The sequence below is a fragment of the Larus michahellis genome, chromosome 9 (genome assembly GCF_964199755.1).
Source record: "Larus michahellis chromosome 9, bLarMic1.1, whole genome shotgun sequence".
NCBI lineage: Eukaryota > Metazoa > Chordata > Aves > Charadriiformes > Laridae > Larus > Larus michahellis.
In genome coordinates this window covers 44,896,712-44,914,565 of record NC_133904.1, presented here as the reverse complement: position 1 = coordinate 44,914,565, position 17,854 = coordinate 44,896,712, and the positions used below count along the sequence as shown (strand labels likewise).

Genomic DNA, 17,854 nt, shown 5'->3' with positions numbered 1-17,854 from the left:
TGTACCACTTCCTTTTGTTTTGGAATCCTCAGAGTTGCTGCACCCCAAGGCTGTTTGCATTTCCCACTCTGCATAAAAGTTTATCTCCTTCTTGACAGATACTTCTTTTATTGCCCGATTCTTGTAAGAGTGTCTTTTTCTCCCACCTTCTTTTAACTCTTGTACTAATCTCCTGCTTCTTTTAAGTGAGGTATCTGTCTTCCTAAATTCCCAAATTCTTCTGCCAATCTGCTTACTGCCCCCATTTATTTTCCTTTGATTTGGTCTCCCATTTCTTCTTTTTCTATTCATAATAGCAATACTTTACTTTGGGGTATCAGTGGTCATGCTTTAAAACTCTCAGTCTCCTTCTCCTGATATCTTACACTTGATTCTCAGCCCTGTATTGAGGCTCTTGCTCACTATAGGTTTAGTCATTCATGCAGCTGTTCTGTCAGTAAAGGCTTTGCTCTGATTTTTCACCTCCACCGTCTCTGCCCACCACCCTGACCATCACTTCTCCTTTGTCATCCCTCCACCTTCTCTTCTTGCTAACTTCCCAGCACATCAATGGTTTCCACTCCAGCTTATTTAGTAGCTTTGAAATTCCCATCTCTCTCTCTCCTGTCTTTAATGATCTGTTCAGTCCTTGCATTACAGTTTTAAATTTTATTTATGCATAATTCTAAAGAAAACAGCAATGCAGATATTTCTGTTCTCAGTGTGTGACAGTCCCTGTAATACGATATTACAAAAGCAGCAGTAAGAAAGAGAGAGAGATGCAGTTCCTGAGTGTAAGGTCAGTAGAAGGTAAATGAGAGCTACGGAGGCTTCAAAAAATCCTGCCTCCCTGAATTTTATTTTCAAAACTGTTAAAGACTTTGAGTGAATGAAAGTCATACCACCAGAATTAACTCCTTCCCTCATGCCACTACCACAAGGCAAGATTCAATTTTAATCCTGGCCAACACCAAAGTGGTTCAGGTTTTGTTTTGTTTTTTACATTTCCAAGGATGAGGTATAATTATGTGCATACCTGCCACAGTAAAGTTAAAGTATCTGCCAAGCTCTTTTTGATACCACAAAACATTGGTGGAAAATAAAGTCTAACCACATTTTATTATGCATTTATTTATCAAAAACCTGTCATGCACATCTACCCTACCAGATTGCAGACTTGAAAGGTAAGAACAAAGACTGTTTGTTTGGGGTAAAGTCGTCAGCAGACTATTGTTGTACGTAACAAACGACTTACATCCTCTGCAAGGGCAAGAGGAAAAAAAACTGCAACAAACAAACATCAATTGTGAGAGAATGAGATTTATTTTATCATTTTAAAGTTTCTTGAACGAAGTTTACAAAGTGATTTAGTCTACTATTATTTATTCGGTCCTCTCCCAAGGACTATCAGTTATAGTAAGCCGCATAAAACTGTTTGGATTTTTCTTCCATTTCCTTTATGGATTGCTATTTGAAGTGTGTACAGAAATGTCACTTTCTTAGGTATTAATTCAATGAAAACAGAGATAAGCACAAATCAAACTAACCACTAGCAGGTTCCTGAGTCTATAAAATACTATTAAAAAGTTTACGGGAAAATTCTGAAAGACACCAAATTATTATTAGGTCAGTCATGGAGTTTATGAGTATTATTTCTCAGGCATCTTGTAGTAGTACTTTGCCTACTAATTTGCATACCTATTCACATAGTGTTTGCATGTATCTGTAGGTCCAAGCATCTTAAAAAGGAGTAATAAATTCCCTCTCCACTCTCACTGGTTCAGACAGAGATAGTTTTTGAAACGTTTGGTCTACATTAAATTAAATAAGAGAATGAACTTGTTAGTTTTAGGTCTTGCACCCTGCTTCTCAGCATTTGACTTTGCGGTCAGCAACATAGAAAACAGAGAATTTTATTGAATTGTGGAACACTATTGAGAAACATGCTTTCAAGTTCTTGAGATCCAGAGATTTCCCTTATTGCAGCCATTTACATAATATACGGACTTAGAGATTTTTCAGATACAATTGACAGATACCTAGACCAAAGCACAAAAAAATGTATTTGCCTACATGTAGGTGAATTAAAGGCAGGCAAGGTCATGGGGTGCATATGCTATTTAAGAATGTAGGCACTAGGATCAGTCAAAGGAAAAAAGAATCCTTGAACTCTGAGTTTTAGTTTAGATAAGACAAAACTGTCTGGGTTGCATACCCATTTTCTGCCTGCTCTTCCTGATTGCTGGCATCATTGATTTCACTTAACTATACCATTAGCTAAATTATTTATGCTATTTGTGCCAAAACTAATATTCAGGTTTAGCAGAAAATAAAAATTTATCACCTATTTTTAAAGTGCAACCACTCCACTACCTACCTCAGAAGTTTTCTGGAGAGAACAGAATGCTGTCTTTAAAATTTGAATGCATTAGGCCAGCACCTGTATTAAAGCCTGAGAGTGCTGGGTTGTGGTTAGCTCCATAACCAAGCTGCAAGTGCAGCCTTATAGGCACTACCAGCTGAACACCACAAGAGTTCACTCAGCACCGCTGAACTCCCAGTAGTGTTCAGCACCACTATTCCCAAAGATAGAAAGATGAAACTAGGTTGTCTTGGTCTGAAAATCCTTGGGTTCTCTTATCCACACACAAAGTAGCTTAGCGTGCACAGATCTGTAATTTAGAGCTATCTGACATGTGACTGTCAGCAAGCCAGGTCCTAATATCATCAGTATCACCATGGTTCCCTCTCATATCATAACATTTTGTCAGTATCAAAGCCACCAGTAATATTCTGTTGTCAGCACTGCCCTTCTCCTTACTGCAGCCAGCAGAGCCTGATCTCTTAACATCTATGTACTCTGGGATCCTATCTGGAATAATTTATTTTCTAATCACCTGAGCACCCAACAGATCTCCAAAGTTACTGGGTTATATATAAGTTATTTAAATCAATGCCAGGAGAAAAAAAAAATAATAAAGGAAAATAATTTTTAAGTGTAGATGAAAAAGCCCACAGGCATGTTTAAGGATTATCATTTGCTCTACTGGATAATCAATTCTAATATGCCGAAAAGCACTTTGGGATAAACAGCTCACTGACCAGTGTCTAACTGAAATTTTCAAGACAGTTGTTCTGGAGCTGGATACAGAAGGTAACAAAAATGGTAGAATTCATCAAGTTTTGACCACCTCGTTCATTTGTGCTTACATTTTTATTTTATAGAGAGCCCATCCTGCCTTATATTTCACCATCTTGGAAAACTTCAACTATAGTAACCCCCCCCCCCCCAAGATCAGCCTAATCTTTTCCTGATAGATGAGCCAGAAAAATCAGCCAAACCTCATTTGGAGCCAGTGATAAATGTTCTTACACAGATCATGAATAGCAGTCTTTATACAGGTCCTAAAAGCAACAGGGGACTCAGAGAAAGCTTTTCTACCACAAAATCTATTCCCCAACTTCAAGAGCAACAGGATATGCAACAAAATACAAGGTATTATTGCAAGAATTATTTTGCATAATAAATGAAAAATATTGTTTCTCTTTGAAAACGATCCTAATGCTAACTTTAAAGTGTTAACCGTAAATTTCTCAGTCTCTTCATACCTATCAGTGGGATGAAGACACAGGAGTCTTCACTGGAAGAGAAGGGTGTGCTCTGATAGTGCAACAGAATCCTGACTGGAGAATTACACATAAAAATAGAATTTTGACAAGATCTCACATCTTCTTTCTTGAGGTCTCCCTCTCCTTGTTGCTTCCCCCAGCAGCGCAGCTTAACAACTCTGCAGGCAGTTATTTAAAAGCATGAACTAGCCTCAAGCACAAAATGCCTCAGAATGAAGTTCTTGAACTTCAGTACAAAGCAGTTTCTTTGAGGTGTTGGCCTGCACATCAGTTACTCTAGAAAAAGATAAATTTTGTTTTGTGCAAATGCAAGGTTATATCCATGATCCAAGATCCAGGGAGATAGGTAATAATAACAATAACAGATATAGGAACGAGATTCCTCACGCATTCTCCACTGACAGAATATACCCACACCAGGTGAATCGGACTCTAGACCAGTCTATACTTTCGTAAAGCTGCATGTGAGGGAATCCAATTCTAGTCATGTAGCAAACTACTGTAATACGAATTCCCAAATTTAAGCAAGAAAAGAGTGTTTCATTTAGCAATAACAGCGACAGTAGAGTGAGAGGAAATAACTGCACATTCACACATCGAGTAATTCAATGACCTTCAGGCACACTGATTTTAATCTAGAAAACAATGAAAGAAAGTGAATGAATATAATACAGGTGCTGCTTATCTCTAAAGCTTAGAAGAAAGAAACCTTGCTCTCAGGTGACTCCAGGCACTGCTGGCCCCACTATCTTTTGAGCTGTTGAACAAAACCCATCCAAGAGAATGCAGGATCTCAGTACAAGCAAACTCCAAAACAAAAATCAGGCGTAGAAGAAGAAAGAATAAACAATTGCCTGCAGCAGCCTGGGCACAGCCTAAAGAAAGTATTACTGATATGATAAATCATTCTGCAGTGAATACCGGCATGTACTCACAGAGGATGCTCATTCCTCATTGCTACATAGTGCATGATCCTACAGGAGATGATCCTATAGGACAGATGAAAGACTCCTCAAACTCCTAATGCACTCTGCGCACAGACAGCAAAGCACACAAATTCTTGGCATTTTCTCTCTACAGAGCATGGTAGTATCATAAGATCGGTTGAATCATGGAGCTTTTAATAGCCCAAGTCCATTTCAATCACAAATGCTGAAATGCCTTAACCATGGACAGAACTTAACCTTCAAAACAGAGAATCTGGCAAAACTCAAACAGCAGGTTGTGCTCTTGCCCAAATAAAGGTGGTATCATGTCAAGGATCATCGCTGCCAGCAGTCAGTACATACTTCATGTAGAGAAAGACAAAAAAAACCCCTGCTGTTTATGTTCTTTTGGCCTGAGAAACAATTCTGACTATGTGGTAATTCAGGTGTAGAAAGAATTACTGATAAATCTCTCTGATAGACAGTCTAGATAGTCACGATTAGCCAAATTAACTATCCAAGCCTGCTGTCTGAAAACATCTATTATTGGAACTTAGATAGAACCGGAGCGCTAATTTCTTATAAGGGATTAGAACTGCAAGTGCATGTTTGTGAGACAGGCTAAAAAAAGCCTTGTTACTCACTGCGAGCAGAAAAAAATACGGCTGACTGGAGGAAAAATAATAATTTCATCCCAGTGATAAAAAACATGTTCCTATTGATTTTTTCAAATGGTGACACCTGGTTTGATTTCTTAATTAAAAAGAAAAAGTCCATTTAAAATAGGAGATAATATCATAACTCAAGACCAAATGTTGAAAAATAGCTTCTAATTTTCACCTATAGTTTAACATTCATTATCAATCATGGTGAAACTGATTGAGTGATTATACTTGGAAGCCAGTCTGCCAAATTCCACCCATTGCTTATGGTCACAACTGGAGGCATAATGAGGAGCTGGAACACTTTGCCCTGAATGTTCATTAACGTTTACATACATTCTTGTACAATGATGTCTGTATATTTGTGATAATACACATACAATTTGATCAATTTTAAAAACAGGTATTTGTAAATATGTATGTACATTTGCATATTATATCTCTCGATATATCTTTGTATATGTATACATGCACATAGCCACACAAAGTCACTCAGAGACATTATATGAAATACGAAAGCTCTGCTTTTCAGCTGTCAGTCCAATATCACCACTCCAAATGATTACTCTTGCCTCAGAGTAAGAACATCAGCTTACCTATACTGAACCATAATATGCTTAAATAACGACTCAGTGATGAGGGTAATTTCTCTCTGTATGCACATTCTGTTCAGCATCTACCAAGCCTTTTGATTAGCATTTCTTCTATTTAAGCTTTCCAATTAAGGTTCAAATCGAGATCACCATCCAGCTCAACACAGTAATGATACATGGATAGCTATCTATAAGCATTACATGTAAAAATAGTTTTTCAGATATATGGACAAGTGAGGAAACTAAATTCATTGCTTGTCTAGTTAATGAATACTTCTTTTAAGGTCACAGGAAGATTCTGGAACAGCATTTGTTTTAGTAGTAGAAGCAAATTCTGAATCGAATATACTCTTCATAGGAAGTCTGCTACGGACAGATTCCTCAATCCTGCAGAATCCAGTAAAGTGGAATGATCTGCTCATAAAACCCTTTTATAAGATCTGATCCTAAAGCAAAACATTTTTTCAGTTTTAAACAAGAAAAAGAGATAAGGTAGATTTAGATGGACACTTACACATTAGTTCCATCTCCAGTATCACGCTAAAATTCTCTGTTGAAGAAAACATCTACCCTGGAATAAGCTTGATAATGTCTTTAAGAGGTAAACTGAAGACTGTCTATGTAGCAAGGCTTAATAAGGCCATGGGTATTACAACAGGGTATAAAAGTAGTTTGGTCTAGTGGGAACAACAGACAGAACTAATGACAATATTGCTGTGCAAAATATGATCTTTATTAGACTTAAATATTAAGAATACTTAAGCAATAAAAGAGTTCGTCTTGCCCTTTATAAGTGTCTTATTTATATTGTGGCCAAACAAAAGAAAGCTCTCCATTTTAGAGACAGCTAACTTTTTTTTTTCAACTGCATCAAAAGGCAAAAAAATAGAGTGGAATGAAAGAAAAACATTATATAAACAGACATTGCAAAATATTACATCACATAACAGAAGAACCTTTTAGTAATTTAAAGAGTATAAACTTAAAAGCCAGAGGAAGCTTTTAAAAGCTTCATTTAAAATATGTATTTGGAATACTTCAGTAATGATTCCACCTGAATACTAATAAGAGACAAGAGCTAAAAGCTTGTACAAAAAGGTATGTTTACTAAATGGATACATTGATCATTGAACTTTACACAGCATTAAATTTTAATGACCTTCAATGCTTTGAGAAGCTTTGCTTGTTTATGTAAGAATTCTAAAAAAAACCCACGGATTTACATTTACAGACTGCTTATCTCTTCGTAAATGACAACATATTAAAAAGAAAATGAACAAAACCAGAAAAACTGTCTCTGATGAGCACTAATGGCCATCTTGTGTAAGCTAGTAAATGCATCAAAACCCAGGTGGTAAACTTTTTCTCTCCTGCTCTGTTCACAGCAAAGGAAGCAAAGTGTAGTTTTAAAGGGGTCTAGGTCTGTTCCTACTTACACTTCATTTATAGCATAACTTAAAGGGCCTCATTAAGGCTTGCTATCTAAACGCTGAGTAATGAGCAAAGCAAAGAGCACTAAAGTGCTTATAGCGTAGGATTAGGACATAGTAGAGCAAACACAAACAAAGGATATTGACAAAAAAGAATGTTGGGGGTCCGAATAGTCACATCTCAATATTAGCCCAATTACCAACTCAAAGCCAACGCAGAGTTTGCTGTGGAGAAATGTGGGTTCTTGATTATCAGAAAGAATACTCCAAGATTTTACTCATTCAAAAGGTGGAACGGTCCAGTTTTGCCAGCAGTCAGATATGGCCACATTCATTGTTATAGTTCCCCTCTCCTCCCCTCCCCTTCTCTAGCACTAAAGAGCTTTGATTAAGCAGCCCACCTTTAATTGGGAGAAGAAAACTAACGTCATAGTCAGACTAATATAACATATAAAAAAAAATTCCTACTATGAATATTGCAGCATGAGACCACTCTGCTACCCAGCTGATTTTGTTGTTTGCACTTTTCCTGTTCAGAGGCTAATTCATCCTGGTGAACTACACATGTTTATCCATTTAACATGCCAGGTCTCTCAGCTAACTATTTGAAAAAGCCAGTTCATTAAAAAAGTTGAATAATAAAGAAAAAGCAAGAGGGTTGGTTTTTTGTTTTGGTTTTTGTTGGTTGGGTGGGTTGTGGTGTTTCTTTTTTAAGACAAGGAGCAGTGGGGAGACTAGAGACTTATGCAAAATCCTTATGGTGCTGGCTCTATCCCTACAGTGACTTCTACTTCTGCCCTCTGCTACCAACATTACACTTAGGGCCACAACTGGGCCGCCTTCTTGATGTTTATTAGGTGCTTTATACAGACAGGTACTCTAAACAGAGATAGCCACTCATACTACCAGGATTTGGTTCAGCCTTGTGAGATACACTTTGACCATGAGCTGCAAACAGAAGAATCTGCTGGGCAAAAATTTATTTTTGAAATGCTATTGGCTAAAAGAGTGTGATTCTGTCAGCCAAAAATGCTTGACTACAGACAACAAACAAGCAACAGAAGTGTGATGCCATTACAGTTACAACAGATACCATTCCTCTAATGTCACCGTTCAACTGCTTTTTCTTTCTTTTGAAGACCCTTAGACAGACCTTGAAAGAGCAATACCTTTATTTACCTTAGAGACATTCTGCACATTACAATTAAAATTACATCTATTGTTGGGATTGCAGATTCAAACAGCACACGCATTTAAAAGAAAACAGCTTTTTCAAAAACGTAGATTTTTTTTTTTTAATGTGCTGCAACATAATTGCTCCTTTGAGAAAGGTAAAACATCAATATATCTCTAAAAAAAAATCCATGGATTTAAATGCTTTTATAGTGCGCATATATATATAAGCAAAGAACAAACAGATAAACAAACTATGGTACACTAGTTACCTGATGCAGAAATCATAGAATCATAGGATTGGAAGGGACCTCTGGAGATCATCTAGTCCAACCCCCGGCCAGAGCAGGGTCACCCAGAGCAGGTGGCACAGGAACGCCTCCAGGCGGGTTTTGAATGTCTCCAGGGATGGAGACTCCACCACCTCTCTGGGCAGCCTGTGCCAGGGCTCTGCCACCCTCAGGGGAAAGAAGTTCCTCCTCATGTGGAGATGGAACCTTCTATGTTCAAGTTTGTGCCCATTACCTCTTGTCCTGTCCCCAGGCACCACTGAAAAGAGCCTGGCCCCATCCTCCTGACACCCACCCTTTAAGCGTTTATAAGCATTGATAAGATCCCCCTTCAGCCGTCTTTTTTCCAGACTGAAGAGACCCAAATCCCTCAGCCTTTCTTCATAAGAGAGGTGTTCCAGTCCCCTAATCATCTTGGTAGCTCTCTGCTGCACCCTCTCCAGCAGTTCCCCATCCCTCTTGAGCCGGGGAGCCCAGAACTGGACACAGTACTCCAGGTGCGGCCTCACCAAGGCAGAGCAGAGGGGGAGGATGACCTCCCTCCACCTGCTGGCCACACTCTTCTTGATGCACCCCAGGATGCCATTGGCCTTCTTGGCCACAAGGGCCCATTGCTGGCTCATGGTCATCCTGTTGTCCACCAGGACTCCCAGGTCTCTTTCCACAGAGTTGCTCTCCAGCAGGTCAGCCCCCAACCTGTACTGGTGCACGGGGTTATTCCTCCCCAGGTGCAGCACCCTACACTTGCCCTTGTTGAACTTCATAAGGTTCCTCTTTGCCCAACTCTCCAGCCTGTCCAGGTTTCTCTGTATGGTGGCACAGCCTTCCGGTGTGTCAGCCACCCCACCCAGCTTTGTGTCATCAGCAGACTTGCTGAGGGTGCACTCTATCCCCTCATCCAGGTCATTGATGAATATATTGAAGAGGACTGGACCCAGTACTGACCCCTGGGAACACCACTCGTCACTGACCTCCAACTAGACTCTGTGCCCCCAGTCATGACCCTCTGAGCTCTGTCTTTCAACCAGTTATCTATCCACCTTACTGTCCATTCATCAAGCCCACTCTTTCTAAGCTTCCCTATGAGGATGTTGTGGGAGACCGTGTCGAACGCTTTGCTTAAGTCAAGGTAGACCACATCTACTGCCCTCCCCTCATCTATCCATCCAGTCATGCCATCATAGAAGGCTATCGGATTACTCAGACATGATTTCCCCTTGGTGAATCCATGTTGAGTACTTCTGATAGCTTTCTTTTCCTCCACATGCCTTGAGATGATGCCCAGAACGAGCTGTTCCATCATCTTCGCAGGGATGGAGGTGAGGCTGACCGGCCTGTAGTTCCCCGGCTCCTCCTTCTTGCCTTTTTTGAAGACTGGAGTAACACTGGCTTTCCTCCAGTCCTCCGGCACCTCGCCTGTTCTCCAGGATCTTTCAAAGATGATGGAGGACGGCCCAGCAATGACTTCCGCCAGCTCCCTCAGCACTCTTGGGTGCATCCCATAGGGGCCCATGGACTTGTGGGAATATTTACCCAAACAAATAATCCACCAAATTCAAACAGATTCTTTGGGGAAAACAGTACTTTTTACATTAACAAGGGTTTAGAGATTCCCAGAGCTCATACATGCCACTTTGCAAAAATAACATGCTGCCATCACCGACTTTAATGAGGCCCTACCACAGCAAAGCTCAATTAAAGTCTTATGAAAATGTTATATACCGATATTTTTCTTTAACGTCCAACTTTATAGTGCAGGAATGTTATCTGAATTGCTATTATAGGTAATATTATGCAAATAAAATAAAAAAAATGTGCAAATGAACAAGTTGTATTAGTTTTTTTTTTAAATAAATATTTCAGTAAAAGTGAAGTAGGCTTCTAATGAAAATAACAAAATAAAATGCTGATGCTTAGTTTTATAATTGAACTTTAAGGCAAACATTGCAATTATTGTTCCAACAACACACCGCATTTTCTGGTGAAGTTATAAGGTTCCCACCTCATTTGAAATACCCTTATTTAAAAATCAATTCTTCTCATAGCTACAAACAGAGGAGGAAATTGATCTATTTTAATTCTATGCTCAAAATGCTTTCCTTGCTAGTATTCCTTCTTCTTCTCTACTGGAAATATTAAGTTTTATTTAACCAGTAATGAAAGCTTAAAAATGGTTTACTAGAAAAACCCAACCAACCAAACAACCCACCCCAAAACTGTCAACTGGAAGTGTACTTCTCAATTGATCTTACCCTAGAAGACATAATGTATAAAGAATTCGAAAAGTAGGCTTTCAAAAACCTGTAAAATTTTTGAAAGCCCCAAGGTAGCTGCTGAAGTGGGAATGATGTTGTTATCATAGCATAGTGAATAAACAGAAATAATTTGCAATGAATTCATTGGAAATAATCTGCAATATTGTTATTGCCACAAAACTTTATTCTTGAGTAAAATTTTCCTAAGCAGAATAATGCAGGGCTGTACGCAGGCTGCATAATAAATGTGGCTCTAGGCTACGATCTGAGCTCTTAAGCATAGGCTAATTTTTTTAAATATAGGATCAAAGATTAACTATTTAATATTAATATATTTCTTAAATCAATATTACATGAAATGGTAGGGCAACAAAGGTGGAAATTGGCTGCATATTGCTGCAAGTGTATTGCTTTATCCCACCACTGCACAAACCCCTCTTTTAATAAAACACGGGTTTCAGCTATGAAGTTCAGCTCATGACATGAATCACCTCAAACTTCAGAGAGGTTCAAATCAAAATTTAACTATTTTATTTAACAAAAAAAATGAGGAAAACCAAATCTCTTCCAGAGGAGTTGTAGAAAAGCTACTATGAATGAGGTCTGAAGAATTTGGAAGTTTTTTATATGCAATTTGGACAGCAAAACTGAACTGCACTGCTAACCTGCTACTCCCTTAGAGGGTCTGTGCTACATAGAGCTCTTGACAATCTATGAAAAGATACTACAATATTCTTGACTACCTTTGCAAGACTCTAATGATATTTAGAGGTAGAAGAAAACCCCCACAAGTTAAGTATTTGTTGATGTAATGGATCACAAATTAGAATAATTTCCATGGTAACCCCTTTAGTCTTCTTTCAGGAAAAACTGCAAACATGTTTTGTTTGCTCCTTATTTAAAACACAATCTGCTACATGCTACCACATGTATCATTTCTCCCATACCCTCTACAAAAAAAATCCAATGTCTTCAATAAGTCATGTCAATAGTATACAAAAAAGTGCAAGAATTATACAAAACCGTCATATATACAACTAACTACAGATAATATGTTTACAAAATTAGTGTGTATAAAATATGTTGTGCTTTTCATTTTGGATTTTGCTTGGGGTATTTGGATCATATGTAAAAAGGGAGCAACATAGGTTCCAGTATAGCATGTTTTGGAAATATCTGTTTTTCATTACAGTAATTTAGAAAAACTATAAAGCTTGCCCCGTCACCTACATCAGAACACGCTTTGTCATTTGGAGGATCTTTTCTTCTCTTGAAAAGGCTTGCTCACTGATGAAGATCCTAGCTCTGAAAGATTGCCTATTTAAGTCCCTTTCATGAACTGCACAAAGGGCAGCAGTAAGATGAGAAGATGCCACACGTCCTGAAATGAAACTCTCTGTTACTTGAAGAAATGACAGAGATGCTAAGCTGGAGCTGCTTTCTCACTTGTTGCACACAGGAGACTGTTCCATCCAGGTTGTTGAAGATCTGAAGTTTGTATGAAAAATTTCCTGGTACCACTTGCTGGCACAGAACATTACACATATCAGCATAAGCATCCCCGAGTGAGGCGTTCACTGTCAAATAGCCAGAAATCCTATGTCTTTGGCAGGAAAAAGCAGGTAGTCCTAGAACTTGCATACAGCTCTGCTGCAACTGCATACTTACTCTGAGCCAGATGCACAGATGGTTAAATCACTAGAAGCTGTCCTCAGGAACAAGGCCACTGCCCTGACCTCTTCTTATTCTCTTTACGTCCCTAGTTATGGTCAGAACGTAAATAGATTAAGTGCTCTCTGGGCTGCCTACTTTACAGTATTATCAAGTGCTTTTGTTTTCATTGGAAAATTCCTGGTACTGCTCTTAAACTGCTTCAGCAACATGAATTATGTCTCAAGACATGAAGGGCCGTGGAAGCGGCCAAACAGAATGCGAATCTGCTTTACAACGCGAAGAGGTGCATGGAGCTTCCTGAGCATTACTACGTGCCTTAACTGCCAAACACAGACATGGAGGCAGGTCCTTACAGCACAGATTGAGGTTATGATCTGACATACCCTCACAGATTCTCAATAATCCTGCTCATGTTCAGAATAGTAACTGGAGTTTTATTGTTTTAATTTCCAATCCCACTATACTGCTTTTGGATGAAAGGCTATCCCAGAAATAGTTTGGCAAGTGGTGTTGCAACCATTTATTTTAACCTAAATTTCTTAAAACGTCCATGATTAAATGTGATTTAGCCTTACGGAGAGGTATAAAGTTACAACAACATCTAGTCATTTTACTAGGATAGCAAATGCTTAATTTCTCTCAGGATTAAAATTTGGTTAGAAAAACATAGCAGACTCACTTAAACTAATATGCCTAACTTCCTTTGAGTCTCAGTATTTATGTCAGGTGAGAAGATAAAACATTCAGCTTTAAGACAGGATGATTATATATAAAATGCAATTGGATTGACAGTGCTACTTTAACAAGTGCACAGAGCATATGTGTCTTGGCAGGTGTAGATGGTACTGGCTCCAACACTAAGAAGACACGGAAGAGGAACACATGGTAAAAGAGTAGCTGTCGCATGTTCTGCTCAGAGATACCAGCATTTAAGAAAGATAAACAGACCAAACCCAGCAGAGTTTACTCCCAGGTTCTCTGAGCCTCAGAACCTCTGAACCTCCCGACCTATAGTTGGAAGTGATCTAATATGAATGATTTTTCTCTCTGCTTTTCCTGTGTACAGGTATTGGGAATTTACACATAAGTCAAAATGGACGCTAACAATGACATTTTCTAACTGTATTGGTTCTTTAGTGGATTTTTCCTTCGGGAAAAGTTATGATTAAGGAAAAAAATATGCAGGACCATTATGTTACACGATAACAAAACAAACGTAGAATTTTTTTACTTTATAGTCAAGTACAAGATAAAGAAAATTTCAAGTAGCTTTTACATTAGAACTTGCCGTTATGTTGCTAAAGGCGAAAGGAAATGTAATTTCTATAACCTTGCACTGCAAGAAGCAAGCAACATGAATACTGCAACAGGTATAAATAAGCATCTCGGGTGCAAAAAGAACATACTGACTGTGCACTACTGTAAAACCAAAGCTAGTAATCTCAGTTGAAACTATGCAGCATGCAGAGCCAGAACATTCAGGAGCAATCTGGCATCACAATACAAGACAGCTTGCTTTACAGTCAAAGCAAGATTAGAATATTTCCTAAACTTTTATCAAAAAGGAATGTTTCAACCTAAAGCTGATTAAAACAGTTCTTGCTTAAGCTTTCCATGAAAAAATTGCAATTCTGCTTACTTGACTGGACTCAGTCCTGACCAATACATGATGCTTTGACAGCAAAGAGAGAAAGAGAAGGCATCAAATTACAATCAAAGCCTATTATGGCAACAGTACCTGACCAAAACAGAATATTGGCTTTTTCAGAGGGCATATTTTGATTTCACATACATTTTAGTTAATGATGAAAGGGTTGATTAAACAACTAGGCATCTTTATTTTATAAAAAGGTTTGTTTCTAATAGAAGATATGTTGTCACAAAAAAATCTTGTTATTATCTTCCTGATTTGAATGGTAGTCTATGCATTTTATATGTAGAGAGATGTATACACCAAGTAGCCTATTACCTTTATTTTCTTGACAGTAAATACGTAAGCATTATGAAACTTTTTTTTCCCCCCTTTCCAGTTTTCATGCAAGTACTTAGTTTGAGAAACAAATCTGGATGGACACGATCCTAGCTGCTGATGCTGTGAGAAAGACTCCATTGATATGATAAGAGGATCACGTTCGGACAGAGATCTTCCATATACATTCATAACCAGCTAAGACCTTGGCAATTGTATTTTCTGTGTCAGTTTTGAAATATAACCCAATAATTTCCTGAAACCTGTTTTTCATTTGTACTAAAACCCTCTAGCAGGAGTGAAGTGGTGTTTTCAGTTTAAGCAGCCAGTCTGAGGCCACAGATATGCTCTGTAATCAGTAAGGAAAGGGGCACAGCAGACTCTATACACAAACACTCTATATACATTACAACAGTTGTGACTGTGTTTAACGACATGTTCTTTACAACAACTGGTGACACAAGTGTTGTTTCATCACCATATTAAGCACAGCAACATGAGCTAAACATAGGAGAAAAAACAAATGCTGTGTTTTCTAAGTTCTGCATTTTATTTTCATAACTGCTTTGCAGGTTATTTTGTCAGTTACAATTAAAGAAATGCACAATTTCTGCAGACCTGAACAGGTCAACATGGCAATTACCAGTACAAGTTAATACCTAGAAAGTTCCTTACCGAGTTGTAAAAAAAATAAATCAAAACCCAAAACCAACCAAACAAAAAAAAGAAACCCCAAAACACACCAACCAGGAGGAAGAGAATGTGCCTTTCTGTAGTTCAAAGGCAGAAAGCAAGGAGAATTCTGCAGTGAAAAATTTTAACTCAGTATTATTTCAATAGCACTTGATACAGATATAATATTTGGTTATGCATTAATACATTTTAATAAGGATTTATTAATATTCTAGGAAATAATTGGACACATCAAAACAAATATTTTTAATTGATTTGTAAGTCTACCCATTTATCTCACAAGATTTCGGAGTACATCTGGTGTGTTCCAACATTAATTGCAGTCCACAAACTATAAGGCAATCTTACTTATTTATTTAACAGAAAATCAGTCAGAGGCATGTGAGGCAGCTTAACATAATGAGAGCCAGAGGCCTGATGGTTTTATACCCATATCTGCAAACATCTACATTGTTTCTGGTATAGCTGAAATTGTTAATACCCTACAGTTGCTATTCACATTAATACAAAGGTAAGCTAAATCTTCCTGTTGTTAGTTTAATGATTTTTAATGTTACATTTTTGTCCTTGAGTTGGAAAATATCTTTCCTTTTTCCAGCAGTGAAGTACATTTTTTTTTGCGTTTAAATTACTGATTAAAGTATTTTTCTTATGACTATATTCCACCAAATTTTTTTCCTTGCTCAGAGCAAACAAGTTATACAACAGTATTTATCATTAACAATGAAAGTAGGGTAATAAACTTTCCAGTAATATAAGAAATAACATATTTTTAGAGCCACTGAAAAATACAAATTGCTGGAAATGAGCTTCCAATAACATGTTGTAAGAAGTTCACCAAATCAAACCCACTGTAATAAAACAGTAAATGCAACTCTATCAGCTGTCCGATTACAAGTAGGGGCTATGAATTCTAGCTCCATTTCATGGCCCAGGAGCCCACAAAAGACGTCCACATCTCACCATAGCGTGTTCTGAATTTCAGCCACTGAACTTCCAAAAAACACAACCTAAAGTGCAAGCGGATGAAACGCAGAGACCAAGTCCAATGAAAACATCAGATCTTTACCAGCACAGCAAAGGTAATTCAAAAGATACTAGGCCAAATTTTGTCTTCATTATTCATGCATATAATTCACCCCCAGGGTAAAGGAAACAGGATGAAAGAAAAGCACAAAGATTTGCCAAGCCTCATCATAACATTTTCCACCTGCAACCTGAGATTCAAACGTATCACAGTGCGTCAGCAGAACCAGACTGGCTGTAAGGAAACTCCCTTTGTATAGTCTACCAAACCTATTTTGTCAAAACATTACAGACAGAGTTTTTACACAGTGTTTCCTTTCACAGATGTGATCACAAAATAATTAGTAGCAACAGTTCTTAGACTAACAATATTTAGATGATGTTAAAATAAATACAGACATGCCTAATACTGTTGTTAGATTTATCATTTTGCTAGTAAATAAGATTAATTAGTTTACAGCCCTTCTACACTCCTGAGACAGGTCTGTAAACAACACAGGGTAACAACTAGTCCCAGTGCCTACATCTTCTCAAAATCAGTCACGAACCATAACAAAGCATTCCAACAGCCCAAGATTCTTCACCAATGCTTTACCAGTTAATTAGTCACTCTACCAAGAGCAGAGGCACAGCCAGAAGGCCTTCACAAGCCTCACAGTCACTCTCACCACCACAGGCACCCCGACCCGCTCACACCTTGTTTTCTGGGGCCCGTCCATCCCCAGCACACCTCCCCACCAGACAGGGTGGCCCGGCCCCTCTCCTCCCTACACCCTGGCTGCCTCAGCTCCCCACGTTCCTCACCTCCAACTCCATCCCAGGAACAGGACAGGCCTGAAGAGCTCCTTGGTCTGTCACCCAGCAGCCACCACTTCCTGCCCTGTCTGTGGGGAAAGAGCCCGAGGAGAGACAAGTATTACCCCTACCACTTCAGGGCTACCACTCCTCAGCTCCCCACAGCCGGCACCACTGTGGGGCCAGGGCCCAGGCCCTGGCTGAGGAAAGCCCCCTAACAACTCCCAGCTCTTTGACTGGGCAGCTAAAGCAGGCAGAAATTAGTGCTAATTTTTCTAGGCTGGCTCTAATTAGGCAATACTGCTAACCTGACAAGAAGATCACATTAAGAAAAAGAGACGGTCTCCTACCTTTTTTGTTTTCTTGCTCAAGTGTGAGGAGAGAGCACCCTGCTACCGGCCCTCTCGTCTTTTAACAGCTAATCATTGTGCCTCCTCAGCCTGCAGACTGGGCCTGCCCTCCATGTAAGTGTCTGATGGGCTTTTTTAACACAGTTTGAAGGATAGCAGAACTTCTTCTTTCCCTCCTAACAGAAAACGTGCCCGGAATGCTGCCTGGGAGAGGTTGGTGTAGGACCTTGGGAGCTGATGAGGCCCAGCTGGGGCAGAAGGCGGGAGGCTGGGCCCTGGGGCGGTGGGAGCTGAGGGAGGCCTGTACCCATTCCCGCTGTATTTTCAAGAGAGGACTTTAATATCCCATTAGATCTTGTGGAGGGGAACTCCGCCAAAACCCAACAACCTGATTACCTCTCTCTGTTTG

General features: G+C 39.0%; 1 long non-coding RNA gene across 1 annotated transcript in view; it reads right to left on the bottom strand.

The window, feature by feature from the left end:
- LOC141748385 (uncharacterized) overlaps positions 1 to 17,531 on the bottom strand; it is a 56,112-nt gene extending 38,581 nt beyond the window's left edge. Inside the window, exons 1-2 of the long non-coding RNA XR_012588976.1 lie at positions 17,446 to 17,531; positions 17,105 to 17,184 (exon numbers count right to left, since the gene is read on the bottom strand). This is a non-coding gene — a long non-coding RNA (uncharacterized LOC141748385). The remainder of the gene's footprint in view (positions 1 to 17,104; positions 17,185 to 17,445) is intronic.
- Between the last annotated feature and the right edge of the window lie 323 nt (positions 17,532 to 17,854).